We start from the raw sequence: 21,301 nt of genomic DNA, 5'->3' as shown, positions 1-21,301 counted from the left end.
CAGAGTAACTCAGATCAACTTCATCGATGGTGTGAACAAAATGCTCTATTTACAGAGTAACTTAGATCAACCTCATCAATGGTGTGAACAAAATGCTTTATTTACAGAGTTACTTAGATCAACCTCATCTATGGTGTGAACAAAATGCTTTATTTACAGAGTAACTTACATCAACCTCATCAATGGTGTGAACAAAACGGCTGCTTGGCTTCCTTTGCAGAACTTTAACTGATTTTACGTCCTTAGATTATGTAAGAACCCTCTATATTTCATTACTTTTTTATATATTTTGTTGTATCTCTATATGGAATGTGTGGGACTGCACTAACCTCCCCACATACCGGAATAAAAAAAAAAAAATACTATAATTAAGTCAAGTGGAATATAAATCACCTATTTGGTCCTCTTTGCATAAAGTTCACTCTAACAACATATCAACAATCTGCACAAATTTCTTAGTTACGTAAATTTTAAGCTTAAAATTCTAATTGAATACATTACTTATATCAGTTTGATGAATCAATTGCATCTAATTACACTGTCTGACAGGAGAATTACGTCAGACCTGGTTGTGTTACACAGAGTTATTAACAAATTAATTGACAGGCCTGCCATCGTTGCCACTATTAAATTCCATGTGCCGACTAGGAACACAAGACAAAATGTAACATTCTTCTGCAATCAAACACAACCAACAATCAAACACTCACTAACCAATGGATGCATAATCTGAGCAAGTTTGAGGTTACTATTGATATATTTATTGACTCCATTTATAGAATTAAACCTAATCTATACCAGCACTTTGTTGAATCCTACAAATTATAGTAGAGTCGGGAATGTAGTTTTAGTGATTTGTCTTATATGTAGTATTGTTCAATATTATTTTATGTTACCGTTACATGTATTACTAATATTGTTTCAATTACTGTTATATCATGCTTTAAAAATTTTGTGTATTATTTTCGAAAGCTCACTAGGTATATTCTGATCGTAAAATTCATGTAAAAGTCCGGCTGAGCGTAAAACCAAATTAAATAAAGTGTATAAAATTATGAACTCATGAAAAGAGAAACAAAAGAAACCTTTGGTAAAAAGAATTTATGATGTCAGGTTGTGAGGGATTATATTTTTTTTTATTTCAATAATCATGGATGTTGATATTGTTGATCCTATACCGTTTTGCCAGCTCCAATCCTCTAAGAGCTGTATTACAGTATAATTTAAAAGGATTTGCTGGTTCAGTTTTGTCTCTAATGCATCGGTTAGCTTTGAAACATTGGCCAAAAAAGGAGCGCAACACGGCATTATACCCCAAAAATAAATCATCATTGTTTATTCGAAATCAAAACCTGAAGGTTTCCTACATACTTTTGTATGCATGCTGTTCTTTTAGTGGAAAAATGATTTCTCTTTTCCTATAAATATGATTATAAACAACATCTTTGACATACTTCGTTTATACGTTATGTACTTTTCTCATTTCTCTTTATAACATTTTCTTTCCCTATGTTTTCTAAAAGTTATTTGTAAACGTTTATTTAAAAAAATAATAATGATAGTAAATAACGCTTAGTAAGATTAATTCCCTTCAGGAAATTTTAGTTAATGACTGCAAACAATTGTTCCAAGAAACTGATATTTTAGACCTAAGACTACTGAATGCTACAGCATGAATGCTACCTAAGACTACTGAATGCTACAGCATTCAATATCTAAAATTAATTAATTAATTTATTTATTTTTTTATGTGACACCTCACAAGAGTGTCCCTGCCTGTGCAGTGTACAGACAGGGGAACTATGTCACCACCCGGTTGGGCGGCGTTGTGAGGCGGAATAAGGTAGGGGCTGTAGGAAGGGATTTGTTAATGCGGGCCTTGAAGAGGCTCGGATTATAGGAGGGAGGAAAAACAGATGCCAGTAGCTCGTTCCACATACGAGCCGACTTACACAAAAACGAGTCGTAAAAACGGCCCGTTCTCATGAAGCCAACGTCAACCGTAAACGGGTGTTCAGTTCGTGTCCGTCGAGTTTCGCGCACGTGCACCGGTGCATCAGGAATCAATGCTGCTAGATCCTTGGAGCAGGCTCCATTGAAATACCTGTAGAACAGACACAGCATGCCTACATTGCGTCTATGCATTAGAGAAGGCAATCGGTCTGTTAACAACGGATTGTCAATCAGACGGATCGCTCTCCTTTGCACAGATTCAAGCAGGTTTATGAAGTATTTTGGGGCACCAGCCCAAAGGTGGCTCCCAAATTCAATAGTTGGGCGGACTTGAGACTTGTACAGGGTCAGCAGCTGGTCACTGTTGAAGAATCTCCTAGCCCTGTACAAGACGCCCAACTTTTTGGAGGCCTGATTTACTCGGGCTTCTATGGATCCCCGATACTTGAGCTGGTCTGATATAGTAACTCCAAGCATTTCAATGGAGTCTTTATTGGGGAGAGTGTACACGTTTACACGCGTTTAAACAATTTCACATAAAACTAGAACCGTTCTAACCAAAGACATGGCACTTATGCAGTACTCCATTGAAAACTCAGATTAGACCAAAGATATGTTACATTTATCGCATTAACGAACAAGAAGATGAAAAAATCAACAAATTTAAAGGTGAGGAAATCACGATGTAACATCAACACAACTTCCTTCAGTAATAAATATAAATATGAATCTCTAGTGATGACGACTGTGAATAATACGAAGTATATTAAAAGTCATTAATAGAAATGATTAAAAAACAAACAAAAAATTCGAGTTATCGGTTTACGTCGATTCCTTTCCCTTTCCATCCAACGGGACGACCGACTAAATTGAAAAAAAAACAGGAGTAAGAAAAACACAAATATACAAACAATGCTTTTCATCTCTAGCCAATACTATTTATTAGATCAATATTACGTTTTATTTTATGTGTGTTTCTATCTGTTCGATTTCAAATTCAACTCTGATTGCTATTGTTTAATGCCATTTTACTATTGATATTTGAGAACAGTGTGTTTCTTGCAGACTTGTTATCCACCAACGCCTTGGAGTCAGGCTCTTCTGTGACAGGTGAACTTCCTTCTGTGGACCTCGACCAGATTAAAGTGGTTTTTTTGGATGCCGTGCAGCCTGTAGGAGAAATCAGTACACATTTCTGGAATATTAACACAAAAAAAATCATTAGTACGTATGTGTGAAAAATAAAACTTCCAATATTTGTAATAATTGATTCAGTTTAACTAAAAAGTGTATTAACAAGTGGCCATTGCTTGAACTGATTTGTCAATTATTATTTGAGAATCCAAACACCTTGATCTTATGGTGTTTCAAAATCTTATAATATTATGTAAATAACAAATCTCTCTTTATACGAACATTTTATATTATGTTCACTTGAAAATAAAACTCAAGTCAACTCAATATGTACGGACTTTGTAAAAGCATTCGATGAAGTAAACCATCGAATTCTAATAAACTTTGCAAATTCGGTACAAAAAGTTAATTCTTAGAATAAATAAAAAGCTACCTAACTAATAAAATTCTTCAAGAAATAATTTAATTCTAAGCTGTCATACAAATTCTTGGCTGCAAAGGGGTGTACCCCAAGAGTCACATTTAGGGCCAATTTAGTTTTTACTTTTTATAAATGATTTTTAAAATTTTTTTATTTGTAAATTCGCAAAAAATAATGCTACATAATTTACAGAAATATGGTAATTCTTTCACAAAATTTTATATACATTTGCAAATCTAGCCACGAATTAGGGAAAAGAACGAAGCAACTGCAAGCGGCAGGTTCAGCGAGGTTCAGTTCGGCAGTTAGGCTCGCGTATGTATACGTAGCATTAGATGTACCACCATAATAAATCTAGGCTTGTGTTATGAGGGATGTGATGGATTTTTTAAGTAATACGCCAAAGTATTCAATTTATATTTTCAGTGTGTTTACTATATTATCACATTATTTTATTATATTATTTATTTTGTTATCACCAACACAGAAATTCTCAGGCGGGCTAGAGCAGAGAGAGAACTGCTTAGATTAATAAAAATCAGGAAAATTTCATATCTGGGTCATGTACTTCGAGGGGAGAAGTATCACTTGCTCCAGTTAATATTGAAAGGCAAGATAGAGGGTCGCAGAGGGCCTGGTAGGAGACAAATGTCTTGGCTGCGAAATATACGAGAGTGGACCGGCATTAGAAGTGTGGAGGAGCTATTCCGGGCAGCGCAAGACAAAGAGACATTTTCTAGAGTGATCGCCAACGTCGGGGGGACCTGATACGGCACATAAAGAAGAAGAAGAAGAAGAAGTGTGTTTATTAAAGTGAAGATTAAAATCTTTGTTGTTATTTATATTTCGGATACTTTCTGGATATGAATTTAAAAAAAGTTCAATATATTCATAGTTGAATTGCCCCATTGTTTTTTTTACATTTTGGAGTTGGGTCTGTGTAATCTATTCTTTTTAATATGTGCATTTTTATTTAGAATAATATCCTGTTAAATTTGTAATGTTGCATGATAGAAGTATAATGTATTTAGTTTTAGAACTTCAAAATCTTTGAACAGATGTTCTGATCAATATGTGAATGGTTTAAATAGAATTGTATTTTATATTAATTTTTGTGCTATATAAAACGGTAGTGTGTGTTTTTTTATAAGTTTCACCACATTTTAATGTCATACTGTATTAGTGATTGGCAGAAAGAAAAGTATGTCATTCTTATTAAATCTTTATTTAGTATATGTCTATGATATATGTTAGTTACCTCACTCTGTCTTTGAATATGTTTATGTGTGTGGACCATTTTCGGCATTGGTCTACTGTAATGGTTTTGCTTTCTATTACTAAACACAAGTTATTGCAGTTATGTTGTTGTGTATTTGTCGTAGACTGGATTATAATATAATTTGTATTTCTTTAGGCGTTTCTTGTTTTTTAATGCTAAATGGTATTTAATAAGTTTTTTTCGTTTGATACCGTTACTGTATTTGAAAATAATGTTTATGATTTATTTAGTTAATGGTTTTGCTTTCTATTACTTAACACAAGTTATTGCAGATATGTTGTTGTGTATTTGTCGTAGACTGGAATATAATATAATTTGTATTTCTTTAGGCGTTTCTTGTTTTTTAATGCTAAATGGTATTTAATAAGTTTTTTTCGTTTGATACCGTTACTGTATTTGAAAATAATGTTTATGATTTAAATTCATTTAAAGTAATATGTCATTTATTATTAAGGAATTCAATTATTTTGGAAGTACGGAATTTTATTATGTTATGAAAAAACTTACCCCAGCAGAAACATCGAATTCGTAATCATAATAACATTCCACTATCGTTAATATTCCCGCCCAGCAAACGTAGTAACGGTCGCATCTGGTCGGATGCGGAATAAGTGTTATTTCGGTCCCGTTGAGTACACATTTCACAGGTTCTACGGGAGTTGTCTCAGGTGGGCTTACAGTTGTGGATGGTTTAGATGCCGTGCAGCCTGAATCAGAGATAATTACGCATGCCTGGAATATTAATATAAAAAAATAAATTAGTAAATTATGAAAAAAATATTTTATAAATATTTGTGTAACTAATAATGATTTTTAACGTAGTGTAGGGTGTCAGGACATCGTGACAAAACATTGTTATTTTACTTCAAGTTTTTCAGGATACCCATCAATTCTTTCGTTAATGACCTACAATCCCGTTTTAAACAGAAATACGAATAATTTGAAGAGATTCTTAATAAACTAGCAACATATTTTATCAGGAAGTTTTCTCCTTGTGGTCATGTACCGAACGTGAAAGTGAAGTAGCTAGGTAGTTTGTAACATTAATGACAATTGATGGGTGATGAAAAGATTAATTGTATAAATTAATGATGGATCTAACGATTGTGACATTAATTGGTAATTACCAAATACAATAATCTAGTCATCTACGCACACGCACTGAACACAATGTATGTAGGTAGAGATGAGATCTGAGAAGGAAGTTAAATAATAGAAGGTTTTAAATATCAACAGACGTTAATTTATTAAAATAACAATTATTAAATACTCGATCAATAAAAATAAACATGAGACTCTAATAAACATCTTATCTCCGGGCGTGTCAAGAATGCACGTAATAAAACGACATCTTGATAAAAATATGACCAAAGAGCAGGTAACATTATTAATTTAAAACTTTAAGAATCTTGTAAAGAATGTCTGAGTGGGCGCCAGCGTAGTATAAAATAACTATGCAAGAAGTTAAATAAGTAATCCCTAATAGAATGATAAGTTACATAATTAAAAAGTTAAAAGAGAAAAAGACCTTTCGTGACTTGCAAAATAGACCCCCATGTTCCAGTGTCGCACGAAACACACCAAAGTCTCCAGAGTCCGGCCAGCAACTGAACTCGACGAAGTACGCTCCGGACCGAGAGCTCGAAACAGTAGTGCCAATCGGAGAAAATTAACCCATGATTATTCTAATCGGGTAGGAACTACGCCGCCCAGAGTAAGCACTGCTACAAGTTATGCAATCTAAACGATCCACTATTAATTTCTTCAATGTACCTGTGTGTTAGTAGTCCACCATTTATGTATCGAAGAAAGTTTATTTCTGATTCTTTATCAAAAATTTTGACTGGGTATATAACTTATGTATTTTTAGGTAATATTTTAGTAATTATAATTACGTAAATATTGAATAATCACCTTTTCTCCCATATCGAATTCGTAACCAGGGTAGCATATCCCCATGTATGATAATACTCCATTCCAGCACATGTAGTAAACGGAGCAATTGGTTGGATGCGGAATATATGATAACCCTGTTTCGTTGACTGTGCATTTTACGGAAGGGTCTATGGGAGTTGGTTCAATTGGCCTCTCCGACGTAATCTCGGGTGTAGTTTCAGTTGTGGACTCAATTGGAGGTGGAGCTGTTGTCTGGGCAAAGCATCCGTTTGGAGATGGCCAATCGCACGACTGGAATAATAATAATATAAAATATAAATATAATTTTAACACATTCTTTGCGGGAAACGAGAAAACTCGTCATACGTCTTTTACAGTAAGATGCGGTAGACGAGTTTACTCGTTTTGTTGCGCAAAGCGGTAAGGAGCGGGAAACTTGTAAACAAGGGGTTCTAAATGGGTGCGGGGTCTTGTGTTTTCTATTGTCGGCGGTACCCGATATATCTACCTGTCAATACAATGAGTTTGAAACACAACAAAAAAATAAAATCGTTGTCGCGTATGTTCCGCTCACTAACTACGCAGTGAAACGCGGTACATGTGCAAGTTTTGCAATGTACCCCTGCATAAAGGAAAGTGTTTCGAACGCTATCACACATTGAAGCACTATTAAGTTATAGTTTTTTATATGTATTGAAAATATCTAAATAATCTTGTAATTTTGTATGAGTAAATTTCGATATGTGAAATATTTAAATAAATATTTCAATTGTGAAATACTGTTTTTTCTTTGACTCCGAAGAAAGTAGAAAGTTTTTGTTCATAAAAAAGACATTACACATAAATTGCTAAGTAAATAAATAGAGACATCTTTTTAAAGTAAAACACTAAAAGTTTCATCGAAAAATATCAAATAGATCATAAGATATGAATATTTTGCGGAAATTTGGCTAATTTTAAATTTTGTCTAATTTTGGCGCTAAAATTTAAAAAAACCCTCGCGCTTCGCCCCCAATTTGGTGGTAAAATGCCCGACCATATACTGTTAATACACTCTCAACCAAACTTTTTTAAACGTATAAGAGTTCTAGATGTCCAAAATCAGCGGAACTTCAGCTGATTTGAGGATTGCTGTGATTCAGTTAGAAGTGGGGTAAAGGAAGGAAAATTAAAGAAAAGCCATGGAAAGTGCTTGGTTATTCTTCTTCTTTTATATGGGTCAAGGGAGAATATCGAGGTATTTGAACCAGTCTAGGGCCAGATACGTTACCATGTGGATCCTATCAATTCTGCCGGGGAATGAATGGAGCAGTATTTCTTCGATTACATGTTCGGTGGTTTGCTCTGTACATCATCTGCGGTTGTAGGAGCTTATTTATGTATGTCTATTGATGGAAGACCAGAATTAAAGAGGCATTCAAAACTAAGGCTATCTCTCAGTGGGGTCAGCTTGAGATGATTATTATTACGGTAGCCGCTCGCTGACTAAGGGTGATGTGATGTACTAACTATAAGTACTAACCCGAAGGTCCTGGTTGTATTCGAGGCCATCAGGGCAAGTCTCCAGGTTGGTGACACCATAGGAGCACGTGTAAAACATGGTGCAGGAAGTCTCGTGCGGGAAGTACGTGGTTTCCGTCTGGTTCATCGGGCACGTGGGTGCTCGCTCCAACCAATCGCGGGATGACTCGCATCTCTACAAATCAATCATAATTTTTTTTAAATATACATTACATTCAGTACCTTTATTATAATATTGGTTAAAAACATCATTGATTAAATCTTTAGATAGTGAATAAAATGAATAATGACAGAGTTCCACAAAAATCCAATGAAAAAATGATACATTCTGAAGAAAAGTAACGTTCTATGACAACAATAACTGGCATGGCCTCATTCACTCAAAGATTTGACAAAAACACAACCACACGTTTACAAAATCTGCTGCCATATTGAATTAAGTGGCTCGTGAGGGCCATTCGTATGTTTTTAACAACACCCTCGAGCCCCAGTCAGATTTTGACGATCTCGATATATTATTTATTTTATTTATTTATTGCATCTCACTATACATAAAACACTTTTTTTTCTCATAAAAATCAACCACACTAGGACTGAGCCTGTATCGAGGTTAACAATTTACATTATAGTGAAGCAAACATAAGAGTTTTGGGGATCAGTGGTGAAAGCACGAAATGAAAGGCATGTCGCGAAGTTCACTGTGTTTATTGAGTCAGTTGCCGAGACGAGGAGATGATCTAGGACAGATGTAGAATATTCCGGTTGCTGCGGTGTTGTGGTGGTCAAGCGCGGGTCAGTGAGTCGACGCCGGGCGCTGGTGACCGGGACTCGATGACTGTCAGGCACTGGCGATCTGGGGAATCAATACTCCAGTGCTGACGGAAGCCGAAGGTGCGGCGGACCTTGTAGGCAGTTAAGTGGGAGGTGCGTAGACTAGTGAGGATGCTGCGTGTCCTCGTGGTGGTCATGATGGCGTGGAAGAAGCGCTGGTCAGAGACACTGGAACCAGGGCGCTTGTAATCCGAGTAGCGCTTGCCAGGAACGGCGATCTGGACAAGGCGCTATGATGATGTCCCGATGGGGTCCATGGTGGTACGGGCGAAGCCGGGTACGTTGTCCTTCGCGCTAGTAAGAAGAGCGCGGGTGATCACTCGTTGATTTAACTGACGGCTGATAGATGACTGACTGACTGACTGACTCGCTGCGTCGGGCATATTTATACTACACGGCCGATGTCAGCGGTAGGTAGATGGATGGCAACTAAATCCTAGGCACTCGCACAGACTGTATGTTTCAGAAACCTTCGACAGCGCGGCAATTATGCATAGGCCGTAGACTCGAACCTTCTGACGAGTTCTCGTAATGTCCCAGACTGACTGCGCGATAGTATTGTCGCGAGTAGACAAGTAGGTGCTTGTCTGCTTGTAGTACGTAGGTTGCTCTGTTTACGATGCGATTTGGACTGCAGGTACATGATTCGGGAGTAGGTACTAAGTAGGTCGAGCGGTTTATTATTAATTAGTTAATCTAGATTTTTCTCGACGCTACAGAGTAATCACAAACATAAATTAACTCTACATACAAACACAAAATATTTCAAAATTAAAGAAAAAAATAAGTATTAGATGTGTTACCAGATGGGTAATTTGACAGTATATTGTAACAATATTTGAACCATAACTAATCATTAATCATTATTCTAAAGAAGAAGCAAAGTAGATAAGAAAGACAGATAGGGTGACATTCAGTTTTTAGTAAATGGGACTTATATAAAATGTTATTATTTAAGAAAGGACAAAGATGAAAAAATATTAAGACAATTGTCTGTCAATACAAAAATCTTAATTAAATTTTTAAATTTAACTAAGGAATTGGTATACTTAATATGATTTGGAAGAATATTAAACATAAGTGGTGCCTGATATAAATAATTTCTTTGACCAAAAAAAGTTTTAGTATGTACCGCAACAAAGTTCAATGTAGAGCTAATTCTAGTTGTCCGCATTTGTTGTGTTCTTTCAGCAAATTTAATATTGATAAAAAATCGACAAAGTATTTGAGTGATATATAGCTGTTTTATACACATAACATTACATTCCTTATAAAGTAGGTTGGATGGATAACAGAATTTTTTTTTGTACATTACTTTAAGGATCAATTTTTGGGTAATATTTAGTGGTTCAACATTGGACTTTAGACATGATCCCCAGCATACTATGTTATAAGAAAGTCGAGATTGGACTAAGGCAAAATAGACAGTTTTTAATTTCTCTTTGTCCAATATGTGTCGCAGTTCTTTAAAAATAAATGTAAGTTTCCTTATATTTTTTGTTAACATATCGATATGGTCATTCCATCTTAAAAATTTATCAATCTTTACACCTAGATACATGATACAATTTACACTTTCCAAGGGGTGGCAATTACAATTTAGCAGACAATTATGTATAATTAGATTATGAGTGTTAGAAGGCTGACTTTTTGATAATATACTAAATGAAAAATATATAGTTTTTATTGTATTCAAAGTTAAGATGTTATTATTCAGCCAACTCTTTACTGCTCTTAATCCTAAGTCACATTTGTTAAAAGCATCTCTCCAGGTTTTACCCTCAAATATTAAAACAGTATCGTCTGCGAAACTAACAATGTTACCTGGAATATCTAAATTACACAAATCATTAAGTTAGATTAAAAAAATATTAATCCAAGCACACTACCTTGCGGAACCCCAAAAGAGATTGGTTTGCTATTGCTTAAATGATTATTTATCTCTACTTGTTGCGTTCTATCACTTAGATAGGATGTGAACCAGCCTAGTGCTGTACTATGAATGCCAAGAGAAGATAATTTTTTGAGGAGTAATCCATGGGACACCGTATCAAATGCCTTTGATAGTTCTAAGAACACAGCCAAAGCTTTTTTTCAATAGTCTAACGCACTAATGACTTTGGACAATACCCTCAACACTGCATCACTTGTTCCTATATTCTCTCTGAAACCAAACTCATTACTAGAGAGTATATTATATGTTTCTTAGAATGATACCAATTTCGACTTAGCCAATCTCTCTATTACTTTTGAAAGAGTATTGAGTAAGGGTATAGGTCTGTAATTATTATTATAACCTCATTTTTACCAAGTAAGGATATATTTTACTTTAATATCACACCTGACAAGAATTCTTCGAATAAAACAATGTCATGTTCACTAATGGGTATACTCTGGAGATGTATAACTACCCCTTTTTTGTTTCCCTTGAGTTGCGTCTACATTTTGCGTGCATTTTAGTACCCATTTCATACAAGATTGCCAGCTCGGTCTTTGAACAATTTACTACCAGTACTGTACCTACCTTCTATTATTTCGTACCTAATAAGTACATTTTTATTTTTATATCTTATTTTTTCTAAGTTTAATAACTATTATATTATTTAAGTTATATTTTTTATTTTTTAGTTTTTAATTAAATTTCTTATTTTCTTAATTATACAGGGTGTCCGGAAACTCGTAATACAAGCGGGAAACTGGTGAATCTACATCACATTTGGAGTCGATTTTGTAGTCTATTTTTTTATTTATTTGAGCTTTCGTTATCGAATAAATCGAGTTAGAAGTTGATTTTTTTTTTTAATCAAATTCTTATAAATTATTACTGAAGATCAAAGTACCCAACTAATTAAAACTATTTGAAAGTTAAAAAAATGAAGAAACTCGGATTTGAAGCATTATTTTGAAATCACCCTTCATTTAATCCGGTGTAATCATAAAATATTTCTGCTCTGCAGGGTTAAAACATCTGTTTTTCAACCCTAAACACCAGAAAAAACTTTAACCCTAAAATAGCCGAAAAATATATATATTTTTTTTTTGTGAAAATGCTCAAATCAAAAAACTTTATGTTTATTTGGGTTCCCCATGTGGTGTAGATTCTCCAGTTTCCCGCTTGTACTACGAGTTTCCGGACACCGTGTATAGTGTTATCAAATTTATCATCTAGTTTTATAGCTGTTTGTTAATTTTTAGCTACATCAACTAGTGAAATTTTACAACCTATAAACCATAATGACTCACAACACTCCCCAACTCAAACACGAGAAATAATTTCTCAATTGAGTTGGGCAATTTTTTGTTAAAAATTTCTAATTTTTTCGCAATCAACCTCGAAATATCTACATTTGTAAATTATTTTAATGTGTTTGTATATTCAATAAAAATAAAATTAGGCTGTAAAACGATAAAGTTGCATTCCAAACACAAGACTGGTTAAACCATAAGAGTAATTCTGTGCATACTAAAATTTTAGTTATTCGAATTTAGAATTTTAATACATCATTCGGAAGACAAACTGCTTTTAACTTATGATTTAATCCTTGTCCGAGTCCACAACTTTGATTTAAATTACACCCAGCCCATGAAAATGGTTTCTCCTATTTTTGCAGCCCATAGTAGTCTTAGCCTTCCAAAATATCAAATTGACAAACTTCAATCAGTGTTTAATGCAGCAGCACAGCTCATAACCGGTGTTTCTAAATATTCGCACATTTCAGAACACCTTCGTAACCTTCACTGGATCAAATGCCCTGAAAGAATCCAGTACAAACTGTGCTGGATGGCATCAATGAAATGGCCCCACCCTACACCTCTGAACTATGCGTCCCGGAAAACACTGGTCTGAGGCAGTCAACTCTTAGATCAGTAACATCATCAGCTGTAGGCAGACTGATATAACCTAATAAGCGCAAGCCAAATACTAAGTTTGGTGATCGCGCTTTCGTAGTATCTGGGCCGAAGGCTTGGAATAAACTTCCTTCGGAACTAAGATCCATAACAAGTCCAACCGAATTCAGGTCTAAACTAAAAACTTGCCTTTTTAAGCTGTCATACCCAATTAAATATACCATTCCTGAGAGAAAGTCAAGTTATATCCAATTTTCTAGTTTTGTCCTAAATCCTGTATCCAAATTTCGCTAGTAAACAATCAGATAATTTTAATCAAGTTGTAATGGTTATAAATTCCAATGTAATGGTGAGATAATCAGGATCAAAGTAGTGGAATGTATACGGCAGAGCAGAGATCACAACTCAGGATTATGGGAATAGTTTTCTGTCAAGTAGGTAGGAAATCAGAAAATAAAAGAGGATGAACTTTATAAAACTATAATGTAACCATCAAAAGAACAAAACACGGGAGTTCAAAGTTATACCAATGTAACATTTAGAATATAAAACATAAACATACCAGATGGACTCCTGAACACACTATGCTAACTAAACATGGCCGAGTATCGTAGGAAAAACAACGGATGGCGAACGAAAACTTGATTCTGGTAGAGGGGAACGGACCAACCGGGGACGGCGAGGAATCCAAGGAACCAAGGTCATCCTTCACTTTGGGGAGGAAGGGCGCTACACCTTCAAAGAGCGTCTCTAGCCTCATGCTGGTTCTTTTTATTTATTGATTTTATTTTAGTAATTTGTACATTTAAGTTTACAAATGACTAATTAATTTGTTACATGTAAATATATTATGTTTTTTCTTGCTTGATGTGGCTCCTACACAACATCTTGAACTTTTCAATTGGGGCAAACTTGAGGTTTTCCGGCAGCGCGTTATAGTATTTCATCCCTTTATATAATATACTATTCTGGGTATTCGCTTTGTCCTTCTTTGGTAGCCTGATTTCATTGCACGTCCTAGTTTTATGTTTGTGTATGTCCTTGTTGTATACAATTTTATTTGAAAAATCTTTGGGTAGCAGGTTGTTGTTGTAACTATTTTGTGTAAAAATATCATCGTGGTAGAGGGGAACGGACCCGTGACGGGACCACGGATCAACCGGGGACGGCGAGGAATCTAGGGAACCAAGGTCACCCTTCACTTTGGGGAGGAAGGGCGCTACACCTTCAAAGAGCGTCTCAAGAATCTTCATCCGAGAAGCACGTGGTCCAACCAGTCTCCAAGACTTACGGACTTCGTTAGAACCAACAGCAATCCGTGACTTCGCGACGCGGGGTTAAACAGGCATAATATTCTAGCCACAACCAGAACCAATCTCTTTACAATTTCAAGTCCAAAACACAAATTCCACAAAACTGGCCACCGGCCATCACCGAGAAAAGTGGGATTCACATAACCTCCACTAAAAATAAAAACCTACACGAACTATTCAGGAAAAACACCCCGCGCCCTTTTTAAAGATAAAAAAAACTTGTATTCACATGATTTACTCAGATTAAAACACCTTCATGGTGAGTGACTAATTCGCGTCCAGCTAACCCATGCTGTCCGGGATGAAGTGCCCATAAACAAAAACTATCCCCAAAAAATTTGCCAAACTTCAAAAAAAAAACACCATAGACAAAATAACCAATTAGGCAAGAACTGCAATAGTCAAATAATATTTATGTGACAAAGTGTTAATCTCAAGTGACCTAACAGGTACAGGTACTGTATATTATCTCCATAAATAGTTAGTAATAACATAGATCACTCTTGAAATGTAATCACCACCCCTGGTATACAGCAACACGCTCAATCTTACTTGCACAAGTAAGCATATACGTTAATTCGTCAAAATGGTAAACTGCTTAGACGAATGTTTATTTTCGAAACTAAATTTACACTAATTTGCACAAGTAAACATCTAGGTGCGTTAAGATGAAATGAATATTCTGCATAGTGCGGAAATGGTTTGTTTACACTTCAAATTATTGCGACTTTTGTACAAACTGTTTGCGCATACATGCTGCTGACGAATGGACGCCGCACACGCAAAATTTGCACAAACTGAGACGGAAGTTTGATGTTATCAAACATAATATTGTAATATGGGGGACTTTTGGAAGATTTTTATTGTTGTCCTGCCAGTTATTGGTCTATCACCCTAGGTGTTCTTCTTTCTACTATATTGTGAAATGAAAAATCCATCGGAATTAATTACTTTTGTCAGGGAATTGTAGGCAGTTCCGTCGTCGCAACTCAGGATCAACTCCATCCCTTCTCGGCAGACGATGTATTTAGTGGCATGCTCTTCGTGAGGTATCACAAGGTCTCCTGCCAGAGGACAAGCCGCCCAGGCGCACCCCAGGAGAGACACCACCAGTAAAAGTGTTATGCTTTCTGCAACAATGGGAACATAATAAATTAGTTAACTAGCAAACCATCATGTCATTTTGTGGCATTGAGGTTTGCACTCATTGCTTTGTTTACATTCATTCATAACCAGATCGAATGTCTCTCTGTTCCGTTTTCCCCGAGGAGATTTTTAAGACGCAAAAATGTCCCGTTTTCAGAATGAATCATCAAATTAAGAAAATAATATTTTTAAATGTAATGAGCGTGTGTCTAAAGGTACGACAGACACATTCGTGTATGAATTAGATAGCACGATAATGCCAAAGTATAAATGGGCGTGTCTGCTTTGTTTCTCGTCTTACCTTCCGAAATAGTAACTTGTTCCACAATCTGAATAATAACCACTCAAATATTCTACCAACAAGAGCATTTTTTATTACTAATAACAGCAATGTACATTATTACTTGGTGATTTAGTTCAGCAACTCAAACGAGCTATGACCATAAATAATAATAAACCATACATAATAATAATAATATTTTACAAGACAAAATTAAAAAAATTATTACATTTTATTTTATTTTATTTTATTTTATTAGGAACATTAACAGGTTTATAACATAACATGCATAGAGGGAGAGAGAAAAAATAAGTAGAAGAATTAGGTTACAACCCAATAACCAATTTTCACATCATGCTATAAAGATAAAGAAGGTTAAAAAGCAATAAACAAACAAAGAAAACAAAGAAAGGTTAAAAACAAAGAAATGTCAAAAACAAGGAAATAATAAGAGGAAATGTATATATATATACACTAGGGTGTCCCAGGACATAAGGAAGATTTTTTTTTCATGAATTTAAATATGCATACCCTCTTATTTTATTTCATTTGATCCCAATAACTCATATAATAAATATTATTTTGATTAAACACCGGCAACCCGTGCCGACTTGATGCCAAACATATGGTACAGAGTTAATATGGAAGGATTTTCAACTTTCATTTTTGTCGGATAAATAAAATTTAAAAATGCACAAATGTTCAATTATGTAGTATTTTGTATTTAAAAATGGTTTATTGATTACATTTTTTCTTCATAGTTTTTTTTTTACAGTAAGGATACATCTTCCGCTGTTCCTGAACGCATCGTAACAAAAATTATTTTTGTTCCTCTTCGACCGTGAGATTAAGCCATGAAAATCTTGCATTAACGTAACAGTTCTTTCAGCTGTATCATTCACTACAATCAGCGGCGATACCTTCTTTCTGACTTTTTGATACGAAGCATTATTTGACCACATCGTACGGAATTCGTTAAGAAAACTGGCATCTGTTTTCAGACGATCAAACAAATACTTGCTCTTGACTGAAATGAAGTCGTAAATATTTTTCTCTGAAACAAAAGTCACTAAATTATGATATGAACAAAAACCTCAATACAAAACATAATTTAAACTACTAAATAAACTTACCATACAATTTACCATCAAGATCTTCCTTCGATGGGATGTAAAGTTTGTCATGGGTTGATAAATTGTTTTTTTTTTGATATTTTGAGCATTTTTATTTTAGTTGTTTGATCCACAGCGTCGTCAAACAGCGATAAAATAGATCCTTCATCGGTCAAATACCATAACTGCTTACTGAACAGAAATAAAGCTGCCATTGAGATGTTTTCATCAATTTTTTCTTAAGCCTTCATCGATTTCAAAAATCACAAGTCCTGGTAAGGTGCTTTAACTTCTATAATACATTGTAACCATGGCTTGACATAGGATGTTACTATGAACAGGCAAACGTCTAAAAGTGCCGCCTTATCCATACCGGTAATTTTAAATTGCGCACAAATTAATGATATTTTCAAGGAATAAAGCGCCTTTGCCATCCATCGAGCACCTGGAGGCCCAATCTTAAATTTTCTCGCTATATCTCCTCCTAAAACTATCACACAGAGCTCTAAAAACTCTCAATAGTCATCTCCAAGTAATTTTGTTGTCAGTGCAGTACGGTAAAAGTCAAGCAAATCATCGATTTCGGAAGCGGTTAGGTGCAATGTGAGATTTTCTCTGTAACACTGAATTTTATCGGGATCACCATTTTTACAGTTATCTCAAAACTTTTTGAATAGTGGTATGTCAGGGCTTGTAGTCACTTGACTGATTTTTACTTCAAACACAGCTTTTAATACCAACTATGGCTATATTTGGTATATATTGACAGTTAAATTCACTTCCCGGATATTGTAGAACAAAACTTCAAGAACTTGTCCATTAGATGGCAGTTTAGAACCCGATATTTGGTGTTTTACGACTCCTATTAAAAAAATACTCTTTTTAGAAGTGCGTAAATCTAACAACATCTTACCTGAACGAGTGATTTTCGTTTACTAACAAAATAGCAAGTTACTACAAGCTCATCAACACGTTTGCTCGCTGGCGTCTTAATGTACAAGTAATGATATCTTTCGATGCAAGTCGGCACGGGTTTCAGTTGTCCAAAGTAAACTAATTTTTTTTAATAAGTGTTTTGTCATTATTAAAACAAAAATAGAGGGTATGCGTTAAAAAATAACAACTTTAATTTTTTTGGGACACCCTTAAACACATATAAACACATACATACATATATATACATACACATGCATATACACATATAAATACATACGTACACACATACATATACATAGTTGCATACATACATACGCATACATACATGCATACATACATACATACACACACGTACATTTGATATTAAATACAAATAATATGTAAGAGTGATAATGAATAAATGATGAATGTAATGTATTAAATTTAGAAAAGGGTTAATTATTACAATACTCTGTTAACAATTTTTTTAAAAGCTCCTAAGGTACACGACAGGATATCAGCACCAAAATAAGTTTTATTATAATGATTGCAAGTTTTTAGTAAGAAAGAATTTTGCCTGAGACTCGTTGAAGCAATTTCGATATGAAACAATGATTTGTCTCTAGTTTTCTTACTTGGGACTCTAATATTGATTGATGACAAAAGGGCTGGACAGTCAATATGACCACTCAAGACTTTGTGTAAGTAAATCATGTCCGCAGTGTCTCTCCTGCTTTTTAATGTTTTATGTCCGTAGTGCTTGATAGAGCTTTCCATATCGTAATAACGTAATTGTCTCCTGAAGTTCAAGTGATGTACAAACTTTCTTTGAACAACTTCAATGCGTTTTGTGTGAATGTTATAAAAAGGATTCCATATGGCAGAAGCGTACTCAAGATGACTACGGACGTAGGAGTAATACAAAATTTTGAGTGTATGGATATTGTTGAATTCCTTTCCAATACGGAATAAAAATCCTAACATGCTCAATGATTTCTTGACAATCTTATCCACATGTGCCTTGAATGAAAGTTTGTCGTCAATCAGTACACCGAGGTCTCGAATTTGATTGACTTTATTGAGTGGTTGACTGTTTGTAATATGGTAATTATATTCAATTTTATTTTTATTTTTTGTAAAGGTTATTACATAACATTTGGCAGTATTCATGTGGAGATAGTTGACAGTACAATAATCATTAAGCTTATTAAGATCTTGTTGCAGTTTATAACATTCAGTAATAGAGTTAATAGAAAGAAATATTTTCATGTCATCAGCAAAAAGTAAAACTTTAGCATGCTTAAAGCATTTTACAATGTCATTGATAAATATAGTAAAAAGCAACGGTCCCAGGTGAGATCCTTAAGGGACACCTGAAGGTACATTGACAATCTCAGAATTGAAACCGTTTACTGCTATTATCTGGGAGCGTCCGTTTAGGTATGAAACTAGCCGTCGGTACAAATTACCGTGTCTTCCTAAAGCTAAAAGTTTAGACAATAATAGGCTGTGGTCGATTTTATCGAATGCTTTGGAGAAATCTGAAAAATTGAAAAATTGAAAAAACATGAAAAATTCACTTTAAAAAATAACTTATATCATTAATTTCGCTATTCCAAATTCCTGTAATATTCAAAATTCTGTTAATGAAAAAATACACAGATTTAGGAAATGAAATAAAAATAATTTGGCATTCTCAGACTATAAAAATTTTACCATTTGTTATTTCGGCTACTGGCATTATACCTAGCTCTCATTCAAAATTTAGGCGTATTAGATCTGTCAAAAAATTTATATATAAAAATGCAAAAATCAGTCATTTTAAATACATGTAGGATAACGAAAGATTTTAAATATTTATGTTGAGGGATCAGTAGAATTTATAGACCATGTTAGGAGTTCCTCCGAGCCGAACCTTCTGATATGAAAATATCTGGAGTCGGTGAATTATTTTCCCATTTGATCTCTGGTGAGTTGACGTGCTGTTCTTGTCTTGTTTTGTGTTTATTTTGCTTATATAATGCACTTGCATAATGTTGATTCACTAGTTATTCATTTGTGGAAGTGGAAGGGTTTAGTTTTTCCTATGGGGAAGATTTAACCCGGATATAAAGTCGGAAAAATATAAAAAAATTTATTGTGATAGAAATGAAATGTATGATTCATAGAAGTATTATAAACCATCATGGTCTGTAGTATCATTTAGTTATATAAAAAAATCATCAATACAAATTGACTTATAGGTATAAAATATTAAAATCCAAATCTTTATTAAGTTATACAGGGTGTATCGGCAAGTACCCGACAAACTTTAACCAGCTATTCCTCAGCACATTTGGAGTAAAAAATGTTATGGGCGCTTTGCTGTCCGGTAACATTTTTTTCCATTAAAAACACAAAATAAATAAAAAAAAATCCACACTCCGTCACTGTCATTTGCATTGTTTCTCGTGTTCAACAGCTGTTATTACCAAGTGTGTCAAAAAGTGTCCTCGCTCTTTCGTACACACTAAATAATAATAGCTAAAAATGAGACGAATGGTGCCGTGCCATTTCGTTGTGATTGTAAAAGCGCGCCAACGTAGGTACGTACGTACATTATTCAACGAAACTCGAACAAAATATTGCCAGATGGGTTTTCAAACTTTGACAAAGGATAAAACATTGGTGACATGTAGTGAAAATATGAATAATAATTTTTTTATTAAAAAAAAATGTTACCGGACAGCAAAGTACCCATAACATTTTTTACTCCAAATATGCTAAGGAATAGCTGGTAAAAGTTTGTCGGGTACGTGCCGATACACCCTGTATAAATGATAATTTGTATTTTGCCGTTTTGGTGAAAAATTACCTCAAACTCGCTGAATAAGTACGCCGATTTGGCCGATTTTTCGAACACGTGTTCCGGCTTCGCGATGAAGTTTTCTAAATTTATTAAAAGTTTATCAGCAAACCTTTTAATATATTCGTAAAGGCCTGCAATCCCGTTTTCAACTGGATTACCAATAATTTGAAGACAATCTTAATAAATTAGCAATACTCATTTTTATCTGTGCGTATACGACTTGTTTCAATTCTAAGAGTTTCTTTAGTTCAAATCAGTTTATTAATAGGCAATAATATTGCGTAACGAACGACACATTAAAAAAATGGGTATATTGACAGTTAATCGAAGCTTATCGGCCGTCGGAACATTTCTTATTATTTGCTTACCGTGCTCGCAAATATCACTCACTGACCATAGATGATGAATTAAGTCAATCTCGTATTGATGGTTTTATCGATCGACCGTTCAAAATAAGAGGAATGAAGGAGTTGAAGTTGAGTTAATTGTTGATGACTGAAATAAAAACCCAATACTTAGGTTGTTCCCAATTGACAAAGACTGCCTCTTCCCAACCCCTTACTTACTCCTACAACCTCATTTTGCATGCAGGCCATAGATTAGTCGATGATGACCGCCCTTGAAAATTTTCATCAGTTAATACGATGAACTTTGTTTGAATGTTAACATAAAACATGTCAAATCATTATGCCGACACGATCAGATAATGCAAAAAGATAACAATCAGTTGATTGAGCATTTTAATTACTTAATTTGATTTTTTTAATCCGATATTGGTGATTAAAGGAGCATAAATGACGAAG

This window comes from Hesperophylax consimilis, chromosome 27 (genome assembly GCF_061612785.1).
Source record: "Hesperophylax consimilis isolate HC1 chromosome 27, BYU_Hcon_1.0, whole genome shotgun sequence".
NCBI lineage: Eukaryota > Metazoa > Arthropoda > Insecta > Trichoptera > Limnephilidae > Hesperophylax > Hesperophylax consimilis.
The sequence above is the reverse complement of the archived record's forward strand: the minus strand, read 5'-3'. Positions refer to the sequence as shown.